Here is a 24,250-nt window from a genome sequence, read left to right as displayed (position 1 = left end):
TGATCGTGGGAAGGAGAGAAAACTCCGACAACGGGTGTGTTTGAATCCTGATATATGAAACGCAGAGATGTGAGGGAGCGGAATTTGAAGGTAAAACAGTTGATTTCTGAGCATGTGTCACAAAAAGGACAACGGAGAGAACACTTCGTGCCGTGATTTGGTTTCAAATCGAGGTTGCTGTGGTCACAATGCAAAACACGATCACAGTAACCACAGAACAGGATGCTTGCAAGCAGCAATAAGTATACTAGCAGAGGAAATGTTCGGAAGAACAGCAAATGTACAATATCAGTACTCAAAGAACAGTGACAGACATGTGGGAACTGAGAATGAGCTGAATCTTTCAATTGGATGTCTTCAGAGGCTGTGGAAATCCCTTGAATGAGAATGTTGAAAAATGAGATTGATCGATTTCGACAAAACATCAAAGACTCTGGGACAGTACAGGATATTGTTGAAATGTATGCTTCAACAGCATTTTAGCTTAACATTGGAACAGCCACTCATATCCAACCGGAAATGGGGATGGGAAAGAGTGCGCAGAGTTACTCTCTGGCTCCAGTGATGCAATCGGTGAGCGTGCTGTCCTTCTATGATGGTATAGAGGCGCAAGAAATTACGAGGTTGAGTGTGCTCCTGCTCAAGGGAATGGTTGTCCCCGTTTATACTGTCATAGCGATTTACACTGCATTTTTCAGAGTCAGCTGAGTGGCACAAGTGGAGCGTGTTGAGCCCTTAACTTGCTGACACCAAAACAACTGCGTCGTTCGGGAGCAGAAAGAACCCCCCTGATAGATTACAATTCAAATGCATTTGGCAAAAAGGTTCGTAGCAGTTTATTAGCAGCACATAACCCTGACTCCAAAGGTCTGGTGGATGTTGTCTACAGCAAAACAACCAGTCTCAATTGTTATCACCAACAAATGCAAAACATGAAATATATGCAGTATTAGGCAGACCTGGCACAGTCTCGGAGGAGAATCAGAGTTTAGGCCTCAATTCAAATGAAAGATTCGTTCATGTTATTTTCCGGGATCTCTGTTAATACTTGTCACACGACTTCCAGAGGGAATTCGTTCGCTTGCTCACCTCTCATGCATCGACACTGGAGTTATCATATCGCCAGCAATATCATAGAGCCATTAGTAAAAGCAAATTACTGCGGATGCTGGAATCTGAAACCAAAAGAGAAAATGCTTGAAAATCTCAGAAGGTCTGGCACCATCTGCAAGGAGAGAAAAGATCTGACGTTTCCAGTCTAACTGATTAAAGATAAAGATAAAAACAAAGGGGGAGTATTATGGAGCTATTTATACCACGCTGAGAGAAGGTGAGTCAAGGCTCCAGATGCAAAGGTGATAATGACAATGCATGGAGAGATTAAAGGGAGATTAAGAGACGTGAATGACCCAGGCTGAAGCCAGCGCTATGTGACAAAATATGTGAGGGATGGGTGAAGCAGAGACAAAATGGAAAACAGGGGAGAAGGGTAGCAAAGCGGGAAGAGGAGAGGGAAAAGGTATTGAGAGAGTGGGGAGCGAGAGAAAGAGAGACAATCAAGAAATAAGAGGTACAGAACAGTGAAAAAAAACACAAATAAAAAAGATAAATAAAATAATTGAAATCAAATTACCTGAAGTTTTTTGAATTCAACAACTTCAGACAATTTTACTTCATTTTTTTTACTTTTTTTTATCATTTCACCTGCACTATCATAGAGCCATTAGATATGGACAGCACTGAAAACACAGTCTTAGGTCGAACTCGTCCATTCCGAACAGATATCCTCAACTGATCCAGCCGCGATTGCATGCACTTAACCCATTTCTCTCTAAACCCTTCCTATTCAAGTACACGTCCAGATTCCTTAAAAGTATTGGATTATACCATCCATCACCAGCTCGTCTGGCAACTCATTCCAGAAACGCACCACCCTCTGCGTGCAGCCGTTGCCCCTCGCTGCCTTTCGAATTCTCACCCTCCCACACCAGATTTATACCCTCTAGTTCTGAACTGGCCCACCTGAGCGAAAGAAACTTGTCTATTTACCCTATTCATTCCCCTCATGATTGAAAAACCTCCATAAGATCAGCTCCCAGCCTCTGACGCGCCAGGCGAAATAGTGAGTGAGTGTTCAGCCTGTAAACGTTTGCACCTTTTCCATTTTCAAATGTAGGATGTAGCATACTGTCTGAAGCAATCATTTCAGCAGCTGACCTGTCGCTGACAAACGCTGCAGGAAGGCCTGATAACTTGCTCAATATGCTGTCAAACGAAGATTGCAAAAGTAACATGAGTCATTGAGCAAAACGTGCAATTGACTTCTGAGCTGTTGCTGGTACCAAAGCAACTGCGTCGTTCGGGAGCAGAAAGAACCCCACTAATAGATTACAATTCAAATGCATTTGGCATGAGGTTCGGAGCAGTTTATCAGCAGCACATAACCCTGACTCCAAAGGTCTGTGAGTATCCAGAAGAACAGTGAGTGATCGTTGAAGGTACGTTTCTCCAGACGACATTTGTCAACGTGACAAGCTGCAGCTGAGCTGCTGGCGTTGTGATTGAAATTGCATGGGTCCGGACATTGTGCTGAATTATAGATATCTGAGCAAATGGTTAACTCGAGTATGCGTGTTTGTAAAAGTAAATGCTTTTTTGGTTGAAAACCTTTGCAACGAAATGAAATACTTCAGACTATCGTGCGATCGATAATAAGCAGAAAATGCACCGCCGCCGTGGTTGTGAGCACCAGCAACATCGGCCTTTGCTTTTGCTGCGCCCATTGGTGAGCTCTGCTCTCACCAGCGCTGCACATGGTCAGTGTGGGGATTGAACCCACGATCTTGGCGCTAATAGCACCATGCTCTAACCAGCTGAACTAACCGACCAACACATGTCCTCTGGCGAGAGCAAATGCCTATATAGCCGCTGCTCACTATCACGGCATCAGGGTTTCCTGCCCGGGGAGCCACCAGGAACTCTTGATAAACTTGAAGGTGGGACCTTGTAGGGAAGAGGTAGTCTTCCGAGTAGATACGGGGGCAGCACGATCATCGCTGAATTTTAAACCAAAGAAAGTAGGAATGTCAACACAGTCAATTACTGTTTCCGGGGTTAAAGGGGAGGATTTACTGTTCCAGTATTTGAACTTATGATGATAGAAGGTCCGAAGGCTACAGTTTCAGGGGAACTGTTTTATACCCCTGATATAGGAAGTCACTTACGAGGGAGACATTTAATTATCCTCTTAGGACTGGAGATTTGAATGCAGGAAAAAAGAATTAGTTGTACAAATGGCAATGTTGACAGAAGATTTGGAGAGAGGGGTAGACCCTATTATATGGGCGAGAGAAGGGAATCATGGAAAAATACAGATCCGTCCCCTAGAAATAAGTTTAAAAAGGAAAGGGGATGTTGTTTATGAGTGACAATATCCCATTTCCATAGAAGGTAAACGAGGACTGCAGCCAGTAATTGAGGGGCTGTTGGAGCCATGTATGTCTCCTTATAATATCCTAATTCTACCAGTGCGTAAATCCGATCGAACTTATCGATTGGTGCAGGATTTGAGAATATTGAGTTGTACGTTATTAAGTACGATCCCTCATGACCACAAATGATTTAGTGTGATAGATTTAAAGGATGCCTTTTGGGAGGAAGGTAGGAATTTTTTGCCTTTGAATTGGAAGATCCCAGAAAAGGACAGAAACAGCAATATCGGAGTACCCTGCTTCCCCAGGGGTTTATGCAATCCCCAGATTTATCTGGAAAGATGTTAGAACAAATATTGGAGACATTTAGCAGCCCCAAGGGAACTAACCTCTTGCAGTATGTAGACGACCTCTTAGTAACAGGAAAGAGAAGAGAAAGAGTAGTAGAAGCCACGAAAAAAATTGAATTTCCTGGGTCAGCAAGGACTGTGAGTATCTAAAAACAAACCACAATATATGGAGTGAGAAGTGAAATACTTGGGACATTTAGTTCGTGAGGGAAGCGAAATGGAAGCATGGAAATGGTTAAAGGGAATAGTGGGTATTCTGCGGCCCAGGAATAAACGGGAATATCATAATTTTGGGGATTTAACGGGATATTGCAGATTGTGGATTGATTCTTATGCTCAAAAGACGAATAAATTATATCTCAAACTATTAGAAGAGGAACCAAAATGTCTGAGTTGGGAAGAAGAGGATAAAGAACCATTTAAGAATTCAAAAGAGATCTGATCCATGCCCCCATGTTAGCCTTACCTTCTCTAGATAAATCTTACCAGCTCTTTGCTACCGTAGATAAGAGAGCGGCTTTGGGAGTATTAACCCAGAAGTGGGGAGGAATGAAACAGCCAGTAACATATCATTCAAAGCTATTGGATCCAGTATCCCAGGGGAGGCCTGAGTGTGTGCAGGCCGTGGCTGCGACTGCACTGTTGGTGGAGGAAAGCAGAAAGCTTACATTTGGGGGAGCCCTAATAGTAAGCACTCTACACCAAGTGAGAACGATCCTGAACCAAAAAGCTGGGCGATGGTTGACAGACTCGCGGGTTTTGAAATATGAGGCAATATTAGTAGAAAAGGATGATCTAGTGTAGGTCACAGACAATTGTTTAAATCCAGCTGCCTTTCTTTGGAAAGGGGAAGGAGAATCTCCATAGAATCCAGAGCCCAACTGCCTTGACATTATAGAATAACAAACTAAGGTCTGCATGGACCTTAGAGATGTTCCACTTCATGCAGGACCTTGACTCTTTATAGACAGATCATCCCAGGTGACTGAAGGGAAAAGACATAATGGGTATGCAGTTGTCAATGTTATGAAAGGTAGTGTGGTAGAGGTAGGAAGGTTGCCAAATGGGTGGTCAGCTCAGACGTGCGAACTTTATGCATTGGAAAGTGTCTATAGGGCGTTAGAAAATAAAGAGTGCGCAGCATACAATGACTCTAAATATGCATTTAGTGTTGTGCACACCTTTGGAAAGATATGGCAGGAAAGATATCCAGGAAAAACAACCATCACCTGTTCAAACTTCCTATAGCTCAACCCTGGCAACATCCTTGTAAGTCTTTTCTGAACCCTTTCAAGTTTCACAACATCCTTCCGATATGAAGTAGAATAGAGTTGCATGCAATATTCCAAAAGTGGCCTCACCACTGTCCTGTACAGCCGCAACATGACCTCCCAACTCTTGTACTCAATACTCTGACCAATAAAGGAATGCATACCAAGTGCCTTCTTCGCTATCCTAACTACCTGTGACTATGTATTGGAGTGACTGCTTTGTGGCCATTGAATCCTCGTTTATATCTGCAAAAGGCACTGCTCAATGTAGCACATCCCATGCTCATATGTGAATCTGGTCTCTCACAAGCGTCTCTACGACTGTCTTCTCCAGTCTCTACAAGCTTCCCTATCCCTGTCGTATCTTGCAGCATGCACACCACTCACTCTCTCTGACATACCTTCCAGTGCATAAATTCATCTCTTCTTCTAACTGTATCCAGTCTACAACTTCATCCCTGTCCGTGCAACATCCTCCAGTCCATATACTCCTCTCTATTGCTGCAGCATTCTCCAGCTTATATCATCTTCCATGTGCTTGCAATATTCTCCAGTCCATATCACCCTCCCTTTCCCTATAATATTCTCCTGTCCATACCATCTTCCCTATCGCTGTGATATTCTCCAGATCCCACAACTGTTGTTAAATGTACGACATCCTGGAATCCTGTGAATGTTTCTACGCCCTGATCAACATAGTCCATATAACGATCCACAACCCGACACACATCCCTATCTCTGGAATCTAATCAAAGACGCTTTATCTCTCTAACTTCCTCCAAACAATAAAATGTTTTCTCCTGCGGGCATTCTGTAGCAACTGTAACTATGTTTATCCCTGCAACATTGTAGCGCCCCCAAACATCTCTCCCAATCTGTGACCTCTAACCATCCCTCAAAGGCCGTCTCGGTGACATGCGCCATGCATTTGCAACAAGGCAGATGGAATGACAGCATTGACTGAAGGGAACAGATATGATCGAACTGTTATTGTGGAGGTGTGGCTACAGAATGATCATGACAGCAATGTGATTATTGAGGGATTGTAGGGATTTAGGCAGGATCAGCAAAAAAAACAAACAAGGTCCTGTTTTGTTGTGAAGAAAGGATGCAATCAGTGCATTAGTGAGACAGACAATTTAATCTGGGAATCAAAATATAGAGTCATTTTGAATGGACAGCTTCCAAATAGCAAGGGGGATCTGGAAGATCAAATCAGAATCCATGCTCGTTGTTAAATTGGATACAATAATTTCTTGGTGATAGTAGACAGAGGCATGTGGAATGGTGAATTTCTGATTGGACGTCTGTGGCCAATGCTGTTTCACAAGGATCAGTGCTGCGATGTCTGTGTGTAATTTATGTCTGTGATTCAGATGAAAAGGTCAGCAGTTTGAGTGGTAATTTTGCAGACGACATTTGGAAAGGCATGTAATGATTAGGGATAGTTAGGGGAATTGTGGATATTGAGGAGGAGTGTTAAATGTTGCAGCAGTATGTACATCAGCTGGAAGGTTGGGCAGAGATGTGGCAAATCGAATTTCATCGGGGCAGGTGTGAGGTGATGCATTTATGAAGACAAATGGAAGAGAGAAGTACACTAATTGACTTTTTGGAAACATTGATAAACAGATGACCTTGGCTGCAAATCCGTAGCTCCCTGAAAATAACAACACAGTAGGATGTGGTGGTAAAGGGGGAGTATGGTATGCTGACCTTTATTGGGCACAGTATTGAGTACAGACGTTTGCATGTCAATTTTGTGACTGAATGAAACTTCATTCGACCATGTTTGGAAGGTTGTGTGTCATTCTCATGGACACACCACAGGAAGGATGTGGAGGTTTTGGGGAGGGTGGAACAGAGGGTTGGCAGAATGTTGCCTGGATGAGAATGTGTTTACTGTAAGGAGGTTGGACGCAGTTGGATTGTTTTGCGTGAGTATCGGAGACTGCGGGGTGACCTAGTACAGGTATACAGCATTAGGAGAGGCATGGATAGTGTGGATCGTTGAAATCCTTCTTCCACTGTAGAAATACCAAACACTAGGGCGCCTCAGTTTAAGTAGAGCGTGAGAAGTTTTAAGTGAGATGAATGAGGCCAGTTGTCTTTACCGAGAGGGTAGAAGCTGCTCAGGAGGTGGGAGAGGTGGCAACGAGAGCAAAGGTTTGAAGTGGCATTTAGACAGAAACATGAACAGGCAGAGAATAGAGGGATATCACCCATGTGCAGGCAGATGGGATTAGTTTAGAATAGCATCATGGTCAGCACAGCCATGGTGGGCAAAAGGGCCTATTACTCTGCTGTACTGTTCTAGTTTCTAACTTCATGGCATGTACTCTGTCAAAGCCCCTCAGAATCCTGGATGTTTCATTCAATTTCTCTCCCATTCTTCAAAGCCCCATTCGGTTCAAGGTCAATCTACTCCACCTCTTCTCATTGGAAAATCCCCCATCTCCAGGATCAGCCGAGTGAACCTTCCCTGGCCTGCCTCCAACACAAGAATGTCTTTCCTTCGGGCACGCATACTGTTCATTATAATCTAGGTGTGGTCTGACTTGTACCTTGCATCGTTTTACCAAGATCTCCCTATTTTTAGACTCCATTCCCTTTGTAATAAATAGCAACATTTGATTTGCCTCCTCAATGACCTGCTGATCCTGTAAGCTACCTGTTTCAGATTGATTCACAAGGATTCCCAAAACCCTTTGAGCAGTCAGTCAGAAACCAAACGGGGTTAGCCTGACAGTAAGTCGGGAACGTGTTGGAATGTGCTATAAAGAATATGACAATAAATGATAACTGGATGCTTAGAAACAATGGGAGATGTATGATTTTATAAAAGGGATTCTATATTTTGGTGTGACCTTAAATGGTAGAATAGATAAGGGTGGGGGAGGCTAGTTGCGGTAGAGCGATATTTGGAATTTCAGAAGCATTTTGACAAGTTTCAACCAGGGCTAAAAATTAGCTCGAGAGAGAATAGGGCCGCTGAAAGGTCAATGAGGCTGTCTGTGTGGAATCACTGCTGATGCGTGAGATACTGAACAAATATGTTGTGTTAGGATTTACTGTGGAGAAAGACATGGAAGCTTGGGAACTTGGGAAAATACATAGTGATGTCTTGAAAAGAATTCACCTTGGAGAACAGGAGGTGCTGGATGTCTTAAAATGCAAGAAGTTAGATAACACCTTGGGACATGATCAGATGTATCTCAGCGCCTTGTGAGAAGCGAGGGAGGAAATTGCAGGGCCCCTCCCAGAGATATTACGCTGAAAGACTGCAGCGACTGGGCTTGTATACCCTTGAGTTGAGAAGACTGAGAGGGGATCTGATTGAGACATATAAGATTATTAAAGGATTGGACACTCTGGAGGCAGGAAACATGTTTCCGCTGATGGGTGAGTGCTGAACCAGATGACACAGCTTAAATATACGGGGTAGACAATTTACGACAGAGATGAGGAGAAACGTCTTCACCCAGACAGTGATGGGTGTGTGGAATGCTCTGCCCCGGAGGGCAGTGGAGGCCCAGTCTCTGAATTCATTTAAGAAAGAGTTGGATAGAGCTCTCAAGGATAGTGGAATCAAGGGTTATGGAGATAAGGCAGGAACAGGATACTGATTAAGGATGATCAGCCATGATCATATTGAATGGTGGTGCAGACTCGAAGGGCAGAATGGCCTACTCGTGCACCTGTTGTCTATTGTCTATTTGTATCATCAACAGCCACTTAAGACCAATGTGACTGATGCAGGGTGGTAAGTTGTTGGAGGAGATTGTGAGAAACGATCATCATGCTTTTGGAAAGGTAAGGACAGGTTAACAATCATCAGCATGGCTTTGTGCATGGGAAATCATGCCTCAGAACTGAATGTGGAGGTAGACAAGTGACAGATCAAAGCAGAGCAGTAGACGATGTCCACGTGAACTTTATCAAGGCCTTTGACAAGTTTCTGCATGGCAGACTGGTTAGTAAGTTTAGATCACACACAACTAAGGAGCGCTCACTAACAAGATACAAACCAGGATTGACGGTACGAGACAGAGCATGTTCATAGAGGGTTTCTGCTCAAACTGCAGGCCTGTGACGAACGGTGTGCCATGGGGTTCGGTGCTGGGTCACTGTTGTGCATCATTTATATAAACAGTTTGGTAGCTAATACAGAAGTCATGTTGAGCAAGTTTGTGAGTGAGACTGAAATTGGTGATAATGTGGACAGTGAAGAGGGTTATCGAAGAGTACAATGGGATCAACAGTACTGCTCGACCAGTGAGGTTAGGAATAACAGGTCGAGAAATGCAAGATGTTGTATTGTGGTAAAGCAGACCAGGCTGGACTTGTACAGTTAATGTTCGGGTCCTTGGTCGTGTTGTCAATCAGTGACCCAGGGACGCAGGTACACAGTTTTTTGAAAGTAGCATCACGGGTAGGCAGTCTGATGAAGCAGGCGTTTGGGATGGTTACCCTTCTTTGGGCAGAGCATTGAGAGAAGGAGTTGGGATGTCATGGTGTATTAGTGAGGTCAATGAATAACCATGGTTGATTATCTGGTAAAAATCAACTTGTTCACGTATGTCCTTTAGAGAGGGACATCTAGCATTCTTGCCTGGTCTGGCTCACATGTGACTCCAGTCCCACAGCAATATGGCTGACTCTGAGCTGCCTGTGGGCAATTAGCAGTGGGGTAATGTATGCTGGTCCATCCGGTGACATCCTCAGGCCATGAATGAATCAATGAAAATACAGATGTCCATCCTTACCTCTGCAAACAGATCTAGCTGCAGCACTTCGTACTGGCTTTGTAACATTGTTCAGGCCTTTGCCCCTCTCTGTAACACCCTCACCACCTCCAGCACCTTCAATTCACCCTGTTCTGATCATCTGAGTAAACGCTGATGTTTCCTCTTCCTACTGCACTCCTCCTGCTAGGAGACTCCCTAGCGATCTCTTTAACAAATGTGTCCACATTTCTAAACGTTGGCTTCTTCAGAATTGATAGGTTTTTTTTTCATTTCTTAATCCAATCCGTTACGTTCTGGGTCAAGACCGTCTGAAGTGGGGGAGGAGCATTGGGAAGGTGTCTAGCACCTCGAGGCTTGCTGTGGGGAAAAATAGGAATCCAGGAGAAAACAGCACAAGGAGCGCGTGACCACACCAACGCCCCACCCACCCCCTTCCCATGGCCACCTTCTGCCCCAAGTGTAACAGAGTCTGTGGAAGGCAACATCGGTCTGTACAGCCAACTCAGGACCCGCACCGCCCCAGCGTGGGAGAGATTCAGCTTCGTCTGTGACCCACCGCCAAAGAGATGATGAGATAGGAAGGTTGCATCCCCTCACAATTATCCCAGTGCTTTTGTTACAAATTCAAACAATTCCCTGTTAATGCGGTGTCTAACACTGTGATATCACTCAGTATCTCTCCATGTGGTATCCCTCGCTGTGTCGGTCTATTTGCTGCCTCTGTCAGCATTTCTCCCTCTTCCAGATCGTCTGAGATCCTGAGTCAACAGAATTGTCCACTCCAGAGAGATGCAGCAGCAAGGGCAAGGGATGGAGACTGTGATTTTCGAGATTCTGCTAGACTCTCTGCCACTCTGCATGACTTATCCTCATTGCATCAGTCTAATTTCCCATTCTGTCTATTTCCGTCTCATACAGGTAATCAGGATTTCTCTAACTCCTGTCTCATCCATCACCTCATTGAAACTGGTTGGTCAGCCAGAGAGAGATGGAGAGGGAGATCTGGAGCCTTCAGTAAATCATACAGCCGGTAAGATCACTCACAGTAAACAGCACAGGGTGGAGGGAGTAGATTTCTATATTCAGACCTGGAAGACAGGACATAGATTCAGAGCTGGGCAAGGAACAGCAACATTCTAGGTTTCATTTCCACCATCTTGTGAGGGTCCTGCTTTCACCTCTTCTGTACTGGTCCTCAATGCGACAGCACAGGGGATCGCAGGCATCAATCCTGGCCCAGGCTGTGTTCGTGATCTCTGTAATATTCTCCGGTCCCGATAATCCTTCCTCTGTCTGGAATCTCCTCTAGTCCACACCATTCTCTCTGTCTCTCTCAGGTTCTCCAATGCCTAACACCCTAACTCCTAACCTTCTGCAGTAGATACTAAATACCTTCATCCTGGTAAACCCTGACAGTCCTGTCTATCCCTGTAAGATCTTCCCACCAATACCACCCTCCTTGTCAATGTATTTGTCTTTAACCTCTCCATCGGTCCCTACCTATGTAATCTTCTCCAGCTCCTGGAACCATTCCTTAGCTGTGAAAAATTTGTAATCTCCTTATCCTTCTCCAATTCTTTGATCTTTATCTTGTTATATTTCACTCTCATTCCCGACACCATACCCCTCGCGACCACAGGAACCTCTTTCAGTTTGTGCAACCCTCCCCATCTGTGTAACTGTCTTCATCCCAGCAACCTGGCATTCTCCATTGCCTTCCGATCTCTGTAAACATCTGAACCGAGAAGCCTTCTTATAACTGTAAATGTCTTCAGTAACTACAACCTTCCATATGTCTGTTAGTATTCACAATACACTTCTCCCGGACACACTCCCCGCCTGTGCCTCTCAGACTGCCTGCCTCTCCCTACATCCATCCCTATCCTTATCTGCGGAATCTAATCCAGCTACCTTGAGTCTGTATTTCCTCCAATCCCCAAACCCCTTTGTCCCTCTGAATTTCTTGACCAGATGTAACTCTGTTTAACTCTAACATCCTCGAGTCCTGTAAGCCTCCCTATCTCTGTAACCTCTACCCATCTGTTCAACCCCCCACTACTGAGGAATGACTCCCTGTATTCGCCATAAGGAAGATGGAATGACAGTGAAAAGATATGATGGAACCGCCATTCCGGAGATTTAGCTTCAGAATCACCATCATTGGGAGGTGAATACTGAAGGGTTGTTGGGATAGAGTCAGAGAGATGTACAGCATGGAAACCGACCCTTTGGTCCAACCCATTCATGCTGAGCAGATATCCCAACCCAATCTAGTCCCAAGAGGCAGACTAGGCAAAAAGCCAACAACTTGTGAATGAAGAATATTGTTAATGTATTAATGAGACAGTCATATGGATCTGAATATCAAAAGTAGAGCTGAGAATAAGCAAACAGCAGCAAGCGTTATCAGGAATTCTTTTGTAGGCAGCAGACAGTGATGGGAATGTCAATATGGTTACAGTCAGGACACTGAATGTACTTATTGCAAGGGCAGTACAGTAACTGTGTGTGACAGTGGTCTCCATGCTGACTGATACAGCACTGACTATCAGTGCTGTGATGGATAGAATCCTGGATTGTGTGTGAGATGGTTTTCTATAACATCATATCATATTTGTAGATCAAATGCTGTGTACTATTAAAGATCTAATAATCCCATTTTAAAGGAGTTTTGTGAGCAGAGACCCATAATATTATGCAGGATATATTGAGTTTGTGCTCAGACCATGTTATGTAGGAGGGGAATGAGGCCATTTGGCCCATTGAGTATGCTCTGTCCTTCAATCAGATCATGGCTGATCTGATACTGTTCAACTCTACTTTCTTGCCTTTTCCACAAAACCCTTGTTTCGCAGATTCATTAAAATCCGCAGGAGGTTACAGAACAGTTGGAGAGATAGACAGAAATGGCAAATTGAGTTTAATCTGGACAAGTGTGAGATGATGTCAAATTCAATAAGAAAATGAGCATACTGAGGGATATTGATATACAGAAGGATCTTGGTGCAAGTCAGTAACTCCCAGAAAATGGCAACATAAAGGTTCCAGATGGGATAGAAAGCAAATGGAGTACTAGCCTTCATCAGTCACAATGTTGGGTATAGTGGTTTGCATCTGATGCTGTGATTCGATAAAACATTTGTTTGGCCACATTTGGAGTACTGTGTGCAGGTCTCATCTCCACACAATAGGGAGGATGGGGAGGCTTTGGAAAGGGTGCAAAAGGGGTTTATCAGCACGTTGCCTGTATTAGGTTTTTTTAAGGGCGTGTGATGTGTTAGAGGAAATTAAACAAAGTTGGATTGTTCTTGTGGGAGTATCAGAGGCTGACAGGTGACCATGTACAGGAATATAACATTTGGAACAGGGATAAATAATGTAGATAGTCAGAATCTCTTTTCCAATGTGTATGTTTCAAATCTGGAGTGCATAGGTTTAAGGTGAGAAAGAGGAAGTTTAAACGAGATGTGTGAAGCAAGTTTTTTTTTAACGTCGAGTGGATGTTACTGACTGAGGTCGTGGAAGCAGAAATGTGTGTAAAGTTTTGAAGTGGGATTTAGACAGAAACATGAACAGGCAGAGAACAGAGGGATATGGACCATGTGCAGTCAGATGGTATGAGTTAGAATAGTATCTTGGACAGAATAGACGTGGTGGGCCGAAGGGCCTGTTGCTGTGCTCTACTGTTCTATTTTCTAACTTCCCAGCATCTGCCCAATCAGAGCCCCGCAGACTCTTGAATGTTTCATTTCATTTCTTTCTCAGTATCTAAATTTCAATGGATTCAACCTCCATGTCCTCCACCTCTTCTCATTAGAAAATCCCTGCATTCCCAGGATCAGCCGAGTGAACCTTCTCTGGACTGCCTGCAATGCGACAATATCTTTCCTGCGGGCACTCACGCTGCTCATAATATTCGAGGTGTGGTCTGAGTTGTATCTTGCATAGTTTTAGCCAGACCTGCCTATTTTTAAACTCCATTCCCTCTGTAATAAATGCCAGTATTTGATTTGCCTTCTCTATTACCTGCTGACCCTGTGAGCTATCTTTTTCAGATTGATAAACAAGAACTCCCACAACCCTTTCTGCTGTCAGTCTGAAACCAAATAGTGTTAGCCTGACAGTACGTTGGGAACAGACTGAAATTGTTAGAAAGGGTATGTCAATATACAATAACTGACCACTTAGAAAGCCAGTTGATTAAAAGAGAATTTGTTTTTGAGCCTGTTGTATTTAATTTGTTGGTGTGAATATAAGTGACAGAATTGTAAGGGCGTAGGAGGGTGTGGTGGTACGGGGGATATGGTGTATTTCAATTATCAGAAGCCTTTACACAGGTTTCAATAAGGGCTAAAGAGTAACTTGGGAGAGAATAGGGCCCCTTAAAGATCAATACGGTCACCCATGTGCGGCACCAGAGGAGATGGGTGAAATTGTGGACAAAATAATCTTGTATTTACTGTGGCTAAAGACATGGAAGCTCGGGAACTTGGGGAAATAAATAGTGATGTCTCGGAAAGAATCCTCACCAGAGAAGAGAAAGTGCTGAAATCTTAAAACAAATAAAGGTAGATCAATCCTCAGTAGTTCATTGGGTCGATCCTAGAATATTAATAGAAGCTAAGGAAGAGATTTTAGTGTCTCTAACAGAGATATTTATATTATCAACAGACACAGTGAGGTGTTGGAAGACTGGAGGGCGGCTAATCCTGTTCCATCACTTAAGGGCTGCAGGGAAAAGCCAGGAAAGTACAGCCCAGTGAGCCCAGTGACGGGGAAGTTGTTGGAGGAGATTCTGAGAGAAAGGAGCTCCTTACATTAACAAAGACAAGTGCTGATTCGAGGTGGTCAGCATGGCTTTGTGAGTGGGAAACCACGTTGCACAAACCGGATTGACTGTTCGAGGAGGTGGCCAAAGATAGATGAAGGCGGAGCAGTCAAGGTTGTCCACGTGGACTTTAGCATCTAGTCAAGAGGAAGGAGGAAGCTTTCTTTAGGTCGAGGAAGCAAGGACCAGACAGGGCTCCAGAGAGTTGCATTGGGTGGCACGATGTCTCTGTGGTTAGCACTGCAACCTCATAGCACCACGGACTCCATTTCGAATCCAGCCTCAGGCGACTGTCTGTGGGGTGTTTGCACATTCATCCCGTGTCTGCGTGGTTTTCCTCCAGGTGCTCTGGTTTCCCCACCACAGCCCAAAGATGTGCAGATTAAGTGACTGAGCCATGCTAAATTAACCATAGTGTTCACGGATATGTAGGTGTGGCGCATTAGTCAGGGCAAATGGAGTGTAGTAGGGTGGGGAATGGGGCTGGGTTGGATACTGTTTGGAGGGTTGGTATGGAGGTGTTGGGCCAAATGGCCCATTTCCACACAGTAGGGATTCTCTGAAGGTACCACGACGGAACCGTGGAATGGACTTAGGGCAACTAGAAGGGGATGTGAAAAAGCATTGTTGGGAAGGATTAAGGAAAACCGTAATGTATTTTCCACTTATGGGAGGAATAAGATCATGGCCAGAGTGAGGATAGGACCGGTCAGGGATAGTGGAAGGAACTTGTACCTGGAGTCACAGGAGGTAGACGAGGTCCTTAATGAATACTGTGTCTCAGTAATCACTGCTGAGCGGGACCTTGTCATTTGTTAGGACAGCGTGAAACAGGCTGATGTACAAAAACAGGTGCGTGTTAAGAAGGAGGATGTGCTGAGATTTTTCAAAGATAAGGATAGATAAGTCACTGAACCAGACTGGATGCGTCCAAAGTTACTATACGAAACGAGGGAGAGGATTGCTGCGCACCTGGGTGATGAACTTTGCACTCTCACTGTCCACTGGAGTCGGACCAGATGTTTGGAGGCAGGAAAATATTATTCCCCTGTTCAGGAAAGGGAATAGGGATAATCCTGGGAATTGCACATCTGTCAGTTTTATGTCTGTGGTATGCAGATTATTGGAGGGGACTCTGAGAGACAGGATTTATTATTCATTGGAAAATCATAGTTTGATTAGAGATATAGAACATAGAACATAGAACAATACAGCACAGAACAGGCCCTTCGTCCCACGATGTTGTGCCGCACTTCTATCCTAGATTAAGCACCCATCCATGTACCTATCCAAATGCCACTTAAAGGTCGCCAATGAATCTGACTCTACCACTCCCTCGGGCAGCGCATTCCATGCCCCCACCACTCTCTGGGTAAAGAACCCACCCCTGACATCTCCCCTATACCTTCCACCCTTCACCTTAAATTTATGTCCCCTTGTAACACTCTGTTGTACCCGGGGAAAAAGTTTCTGACGGTCTACTCTATCTATTCCTCTGATCATCTTATAAACCTCTATCCAGTCACCCCTCATCCTTCGCCGTTCCAACGAGAAAAGGCCGAGAACTCTCAACCTATCCTCGTACGACCTACTCTCCATTCCAGGCAACATCCTGGTAAATCTTCTCTGCACCCTCTCCAAAGCTTCCACATCTTTCCTAAAGTGAGGCGACCAGAACTGCACACAGTACTCCAAATGTGGCCTAACCAAAGTCCTGTACAGCTGCAACATCACCTCACGACTCTTGAATTCAATCCCTCTGCTAATGAACGATAATACTCCATAGGCCTTCTTACAAACTCTATCCACCTGAGTGGCAACCTTCAAAGATCTATGTACATAGACCCCAAGATCCCTCTGTTCCTCCACCTGACCAAGAACCCTACCATTAACCCTGTATTCCGCATTCTTATTTGTTCTTCCAAAATGGACAACCTCACACTTGGCAGGGTTGAACTCCATCTGCCACTCCTCAGCCCAGCTCTGCATCATATCTATTGTCAGCATGGTTTTGTCAGGGGCAGGTCACAACTTACAAGTCTTATGGAATCTTTTGAGAATGTGACGAAACACCTTTATGGCTCATTCAGAAAGTATGGAGGCATGGGATACAGGGAAACCTGTCTGTCTGGATATGGGATTACTGGCCCACAGAAGACAGAGGGTGAGGATAGATAGAAATCATTTATCCTGGAGCTCAGTGACCAGTGGTTTTCTGCAGGGAGTGGTTACAGGACCCTCTGCTCTTTATGATTTTATGAATAAGTTGGATGTGTGAGTGGAAGAGTTGGTCAGTAAATTTCCCAATGACACAAAGGTTGGTGGAGTGGTTGATAGTGTGGGGGGCTGTTGTAGGTTGCAACGGGACATTGACAAGACGCTGAGAAGTAGCAGATGGAGTTCCATCTGGAAAAGTGTGAGGTCATTCATTTTAGAAGATTGAATTTGAATGCAGAATTCCTGGTTAATGGTAGGATCCTTGGCAGTGTGGAGGAACAGATCCACAGATCGCTCAAAGTTGTCACCCAAGCTGATCGGCTTGTTCAGAAGGAATATATTGTGTGGGATTTCATTAGTTTGGGGATTGAGTTTTAAAGCCGTGAGGTTATGTTGCAGCTCTATGGAGCCCTGGTTAGACCGCAGTTGGAATATTGTGTTCAGTTCTGGTCCCTTCATTACAGGAAGGATGTGGAAGCTTTAGAGAGGGTAAAGAGGAGATTTACCAGGATGCTACCTGGACTGGAGAACATGTCTTATGAAGAAAGGTTGAGGGAGCTAAGGCTTTTCTCATTGGAGTGAAGAAGGGTGAGGGGTGACATGGCAGAGGTGAACAAGATGATGAAAGTCAGAGATAGAATGAATAGAGAGAGTTTTTTTTTACCCTGACATAAATAGCTATTACAAGGGGTTATAATTTTCTGGTGATCAGCAGATGGTTCAGGGTAGATTTCAGAGGTAGGTTCGTTACATATAGAGTGGTGTATGTGGAATGCACTGCCAGCGGTGGCAGTAAAATTAGATGCACGAGGGACATTTAATATACTTCTGGATAGGCACATGGATGATAATAAAATGAAGGGTATGGAAGTTAGAGTCGTAGAGATGTACAGCATAGAAACAGACACTTCAGTCCAACCCATCCATGCCGACCAGATATCCCAACCCAATCTAGTCCCACCTGCCAGCACCTGGTCCATATCCCTCCAAACCCTTCATATTCATATACCCATCCAAATACCTCTTAAATGTTACAATTGTACCAGCCTCCACCACTTCTTCTGGCAGCTCATTCCATACACGTACCACCCTCTTTGTGAAAAAACTGCCCCTTAGGTCTCTTTTATATCTTTCCCCTCTTTTCCTAAACCTATGGACTTCCCAACCCCAGGGAAAATACTTTGTCTATTTACCCTATCCATTACCTTCATAATTTTGTGAACCTCTATAAGGTCACCCCTCAGCCTCCGACACTCTAATGAAAAAAGACCCAGCCAGTTCAGCCTCTCCCTTTAGCTCAAAGCCTCCAATCCTGGCAATATACTTGTAAATCTTTTCTGAACGCTTTCAAGTTTCCCAACATCTTTCCAATAGTAAGGAGACCAGAATTGCACGCAATATTACAACAGTGGCCTAAACAATGTGCTGTACAGTCGCAACATGACCTCCCAACTCCTGTACTCAATACTCTGACCAATAAAGGAAAGCATACCAACGCCTTCTTCACTATCCTGGATTCACTTTCAAGGAGCTACGAACCTGATCCTCAAGGTCTCTTGGTTCAGCAACACTCCCTAGGACCTTACCATTAAGTGTGTAAGTCCTGTTAAGGTTTGCTTTCCCAAAATGCAGCACCTCGCATTTATCTGAATTAAACTTTATCTGCCACTTTTTTTAAATCTTACAGTCGGATAAAAGATTGGCATATCATCATGGCCGAAGGGTCTTGTTCTGTACTGTTCTGTGTTCTACGTGTCGTATGGTAAACTGGGTAATAAGCTCAGATCTGTGTAACAGGTTATGACATTCAGGAGGATCTAGTCAACTGTACAGAAAATTGCGCTTGATGGTAGGAGACAGAGGGTGATGGGAGACATGTTATTTTTCTGACTAGAGGCATGTGACCAGCGGTGGAGTGTGTCCCCTGTTGTTTGTCATTTGGAAAAATGGTTTGGATGGGAATATTGTTAAGTAAGTTTTTTGGGTGACACCGAAATTGGTGGTAAACTGGACAGTGATGAAGGGTATCTGTGATACAACAGGATGGACAGTACTGCTGGGATAGTGGGCTGAAGTATAGCAGATGGAGTTTAATTAGATAAATGTGAATTGTGTTATTTTAGTGAAACAAACCAGGGTGGGACTTGTCCAGTTAATGTTAGAGCCTTGGGTCGTGTTGTCAATCAGTGACACAGGTACACAGTTCTTTAAAAGTGGTGCCACAGATAGACAGGCTGGTGAAGAAGGCATTTGGGATGGTTTCCTTCACCGGGCAGAGCATTAACAGTAGGAGTTGGGATGTCATGTTGTATCTGTACAAGACATTGGTCAGGTCACCATAAATGCATTGTTGATCAGTGGGAAGAACTCATCTGGTTCACTGACCTCCTTTTGTGTAGAACATCTGACATTCTAACTTGGCCTGGACAACATGTGACTGCAGACCCACGACAACATGGCTGACTCTGAGCTGTCCTCTGTGTATTTAGCAGTGACACCCACATCCCGTGAATGAATAAATAAAAATACATAGGTCCCTCCCTACCTCTGCAAACCCCTCCAGCTGCAGCAATTCAGATTTGCTTTGTAACACCGTTCAGGTCCTGACCCCTCTCTGTAAGACTCTCACCACCTCCAGCACCTTCACCCCTCCATGTTCCTTTTGTGACATTAAACCTTACACTGATTCCCTTTCCCATTGCCCAACTCCTGCGAGCAGACCCTTTGCAATCCCTTTAACACTTACTCCTAGAACATTCTCTCACTTCAGGATTTTAAGTACTTTTTGGTGATCTTCTCAGCCTCATAATGTAATATGATCCGTTTTGTCCTGAATGAAGGGCCGGTGGGAATTTCTTGCTGAGATTTTGTCTGTTTCAGTGGAATGTTCTATTCTTGAGTGATTTACACTTCCTTCAAACTGTTCATTTACAGGCACATATTTCAGTCTGTTTCGCCTCTTTACCTTGGTCAGTTCTCATCTCAAACCCATGTAATTGGCTGTTTTTGTTTCCAGTTATAGCTTATCCTTTCTGTGGTTCACTTTAAAACTTTATATTTCTTTAAACTGCACTTTATCACAATTTCCCTGAGGATCTCTCCAGGTGACATTACTCATTCACTAAGTTTGATCACACAATGGTCGCTCTGAGATAGTTATGTCCCTAGCCAGTTGCACAATTTGTTATTAAAAAAAAAACACCGAAAAGGTTTTTTTCTGAACTCCTCTTCCAATATCACTGTTGTCAGTGTGGCTGTCCCAGATGATGTGAATATTGAAGTTTCCCAAAATTATCACAATGTGTTTGCTAAAAAATTCCAATGAGTTCCTGTTTAATGCAGTGATGAGCAATGGAATGTAGTTTGATGGCCTAAAACTGTTCTGCTGCTTGTGTCCTTGGCAAGTAGTCACCAGAATTTACATTCAGACTGACTCTACTTCATGATCTGATGCCAAATGCTTTCACTGTAATGCCTTTGTTATCAATTATTTTTAGCGTTACCCATTTTGCCTGAGTTTGCACAAGGTGGTGAAACATTGAATATTTATGTCCACCTTTTGTTCGCCCTGTAACCACGTCTCTCTGGTATCTAAATCTCTTATCTCTGTGTCAAAAATCCATCTACCTTGTTGAAGAGACATTATCCCATTCCAAAAAAAACATAATTTACTCTTTCCTACATTTTCCTGTCACAACCCTATTCCCTGATGTAGTTAAACTCTGTCCCATCCTGTTCCTTTCTGCTTGCCTTCAGTCACATTCCCAGCTGCTCCCATACTTCACATTTTCTCTTTGCATTTGGAAAGCTCGTTTCACCTGAAGCCTGTCCTAGCATCCTCTGTGTCAGTTTAAAACCCTGTCCCATAAACCTACCGACATGATTGGCCAGGACACTGGTTCTGGTACAGTTCCAGTGGGACCATCCTAATGGATTATTTATTAAATCGGGTATGGGATGTGGGTGTCTCTGGCTGACCAGACTTTCTTGCCCAGCCCTAGCTGCCTTCGCGCTAAGTAACTTGCTCGGCCATTTCAGAGGGTAATTGAGAGGCAAACACTTTGCTGTGGGTATGTCGTGTAGACCACGTGATGATGAGCAGATGTCCTTCACGAAAGGAGAAGTATTTAGTATTTTTGTACATCAGCAATGGTTTCATATTTATTTATGGATTGTTAATTACTATTTTAAAAATTATTAATTTCAAACTCCACCATTTCTGATGGTGGGATTCAAACTCTCTTCCACTGAACATTAGCTGAGGTTTTGGATACATACTCTAGCAATAGTACCACTCGGCCATCACTTCGCCTGCTCACTGGTTGTTCATCCCTGAGCACTGATACATGAAGCTAAACCCATTCTTCCAACATGACTGTGTGATCCTGAAGGCTTGCAGCACTCTGGTGATATCACTCAGTCTCTCTCCATGTGGTATCCCTCACTGTGTGGGTCTAATTGCTGCCTCTATCAGCGCCTCCCACTCTTCCAGTTATTCCAGATCCTGAGCCAACAGAATTCTCCACTCCAGAGAAATGCAACAGCACAACCCAGGGATGGAGTAGAATTTTCCAGATATCTTTGGGGCTCATTTCCATTCTCCATGTGTAACCCTCACTGCATCAGTCTAAGTTTCTATTCTGTCTATTTCTCCGTCTCCTGTAGGTATTTAGCAAGTTCCTTACTCAATCGACCTCCCAATTGCTGGAGGTCTCGTCCAACACCTCATTGAAGATGATTGGTCAGCCAGAGAGACAAAGGGCAGGGAGATGTGGAGTCTTCAATAAATCCTGCAGTGAAGTAAGAGCAGGGAGCAATGAGAGGGCTCCATATATCGGCTAACAGGACATGACATAGATACAGTGCTGGAGGGGGAGCACAGTACAGTACAGACATACCCCAGACTCAATCACCACCTCTACTTTAATTTACGGTGCACTGAGACAGCATGGTGAGTTCATAGCTATTAATCCAGGCCTGCGCTGTCTTAGTGAGCATGAGGACAACAGAGGGGAGAGAAGGCCTCCGACGAGAGGTTGGGAATGCTGCCTGGGATCTTTTTGTTCTGTGTTCTCCCTCCATCACTTTACTAAGACTCACTACTCTGCAACTCTGTGCCTAAGGCATGGCTTGTGCACCAGTGTCTTCAGTCATTTTTAACTCCTATTATAGTTCCTCTCCCTGTAACTACCTCCTTTTCCGATAGTCCTCCACATATTTGAAATGTACTGCATTCCAGACTACCATCCTTATCGCTATAAATTGCCTCAGTGTCTACAACGTGCTGTATTTCGGTACTGTCATCTTCTTTAACTGGATACAGAGTGATACAGCACGGAAACAGAACCTGTCGTACAACTCATCAATGCTCTCCATGTTTCATATACTGAATGAGTCTCATTTGCCTGCGTTTGGCCCTTAGCTCTTCAAACCTTCTCCTCTCCATGTACCTGTCCAAATGTGTTTTCCATGTTGTCATTGTTCTTGTTTCTCCCATGTTCCCCTGGCAGTCCGTTCTGTCTGTGCACCATCCTCTGTGGATAATGTTGCCCCTCAGCTCCCTCTTTAAATGTTTGCTCTCTCACGTCCCGTTTGTACTCTCGAGTTTTGGTCTCCCTTACCCTTGGCTATTCACCATTCTTAGGCCCAATCCTTGTGGCACTCCACTGGTCACAGACCTCCAGTCTGATAAGCAAACCTCCACCACCACCCTCTTCCTTCTACCTTTGAGCCAGTTCTGTATCCAAATACCAATCCTCCCTGCATATCGTGAGATTGAATCTTGCTAATCAGTCTCCCATGGGGAACCTTGTCGAATGCCTTACTGAAGTCCATATAGATCACATCTACCGCTCAGCCCTCTTCAATCCTCTTTGATACTTCTTCAAAAAACTCAATCGAGTTTGTGAGACATGATCGCCCACGCACAAATCTCTATCTCTACTCAGTCCTTCCTTTTCCAAATACATGTAAATCCTGTCCCTCAGAATTCCCTCCAACAACTTGCCCACAACCGACGTCAGGCTCACTGCTCTATGATTCTCTGGCTTGACCTTACCACTCTTCTTAAACAGTGACACCATGTTAGCCGACCTCCAGTCTTCCAGCATCTCACCTGCGACTATCAAGGATACAAATATCGGAACAAAAGGCCCAGTTATCACTTCTCTAGCTTCCCACAGAGATCGAGGGTACACCTGATCAGATCCTGGGAATCTATCCATCTTTATGCATTTCAAGACATCCAGCACTTGCTCCTTTGTAATATGGACATTTTGCAAGGTGTCACCATCTATTTCCCTACATTCTATATCTTCCATATCCTTTTTCACAGTAAAAGCTGATGCAAAATATTCGTTTAGTATCTCTGTCTTTTAAACGTTGCAATTGTAACCACGTCCACCCTTCCTCAGGAGGTTCATTCCACAATCGAAACACCCTCTGTGGAACAATTTGCCCCATGTCTTTTTTTTGAACATCTCTCCCCTCTAACCTTAAAAATGTGGTCCCTCCTCTTGAGACTCCCCCATCCTACGGAAAAGGCAACTACCATTAAATCGGTCTAAATCTCAATTTTTAAAATAAACTTTTATAACATCACATCTCAAACTCCAGGCTGCATTGAAAAAAGACTCAGCCTATCCAGCCATTTTGCAGAACTCAAGCCTTCCATATCCAACAATGTTCTGGTTAATCTCTGCTGAACACCATGCAGCTTAATAATATCCTCCCTATAACTGGGTGACGAGAACTCGACAGAGTAATGCAGAAGAGGCCTCATACATGTCTGCACAATCTCAACATGACATCCCAAATCCTCCACTCAATGGACTGAGCAATAGTCAGGCATGTCATATCCTGCGGTTCCACACACCAATGGTCTCATTGATTTTTAAGGGACACTATTTTGTCTCGAGTTACTCTTTTATTCTTAATCTATTTATACAATCACTTTTGGATTCTCCTTATCATTCTCTGCTGAGGCTATTTCATGTACCCTTTCTGCATTCCTGATTTCTACCCAAAGTGTATTCCTAAAGTCTCTGTGATCCTCAGGGATTCCCTTGATCCAGCTGGCTATACCTGACATCTGCCCCCTTTTCCTTGATCAGACCCTCAACAGACAGCCAATGTTTCCTAATGCTGTCAGCATTGGTCTGCACACAAACAGAAACACGCTGGTGGTGATCACTCAAAATATCTCAGTTTTAAAATATTCTCACTTGCCAGACTTCCCTTTCCCAGCAAATAGACTAGCCAATCACCTTTTGCGAGTTCCTGGCTAATATTATCAAGATTAGTCTGGCCCCATTTTATAACTTGAACCTGTGGACCAGCCCTGTCCTTTTCCATCGCTATTTTCAAAGTAAAAGACTTGAGTCACATTGTTAAAATGCTTTCCCAC

The 24,250-nt window shown here is 44.1% G+C and overlaps 1 non-coding gene across 1 annotated transcript; it reads right to left on the bottom strand.

Moving 5' to 3' along the window:
- Window positions 1-2,814: 2,814 nt before the first annotated feature.
- Window positions 2,815-2,888, bottom strand: trnan-auu (transfer RNA asparagine (anticodon AUU)). The gene has a single exon. It is a non-coding gene; the product is annotated as a tRNA-Asn (tRNA).
- Window positions 2,889-24,250: the final 21,362 nt, after the last annotated feature.

This window comes from Chiloscyllium punctatum, chromosome 16, assembly GCF_047496795.1.
Source record: "Chiloscyllium punctatum isolate Juve2018m chromosome 16, sChiPun1.3, whole genome shotgun sequence".
In the NCBI taxonomy this organism is placed as follows: Eukaryota; Metazoa; Chordata; class Chondrichthyes; order Orectolobiformes; family Hemiscylliidae; genus Chiloscyllium; species Chiloscyllium punctatum.
Note: the sequence above shows the minus strand (reverse complement) of the source record. Positions and strands in the feature narration are given on the sequence as shown.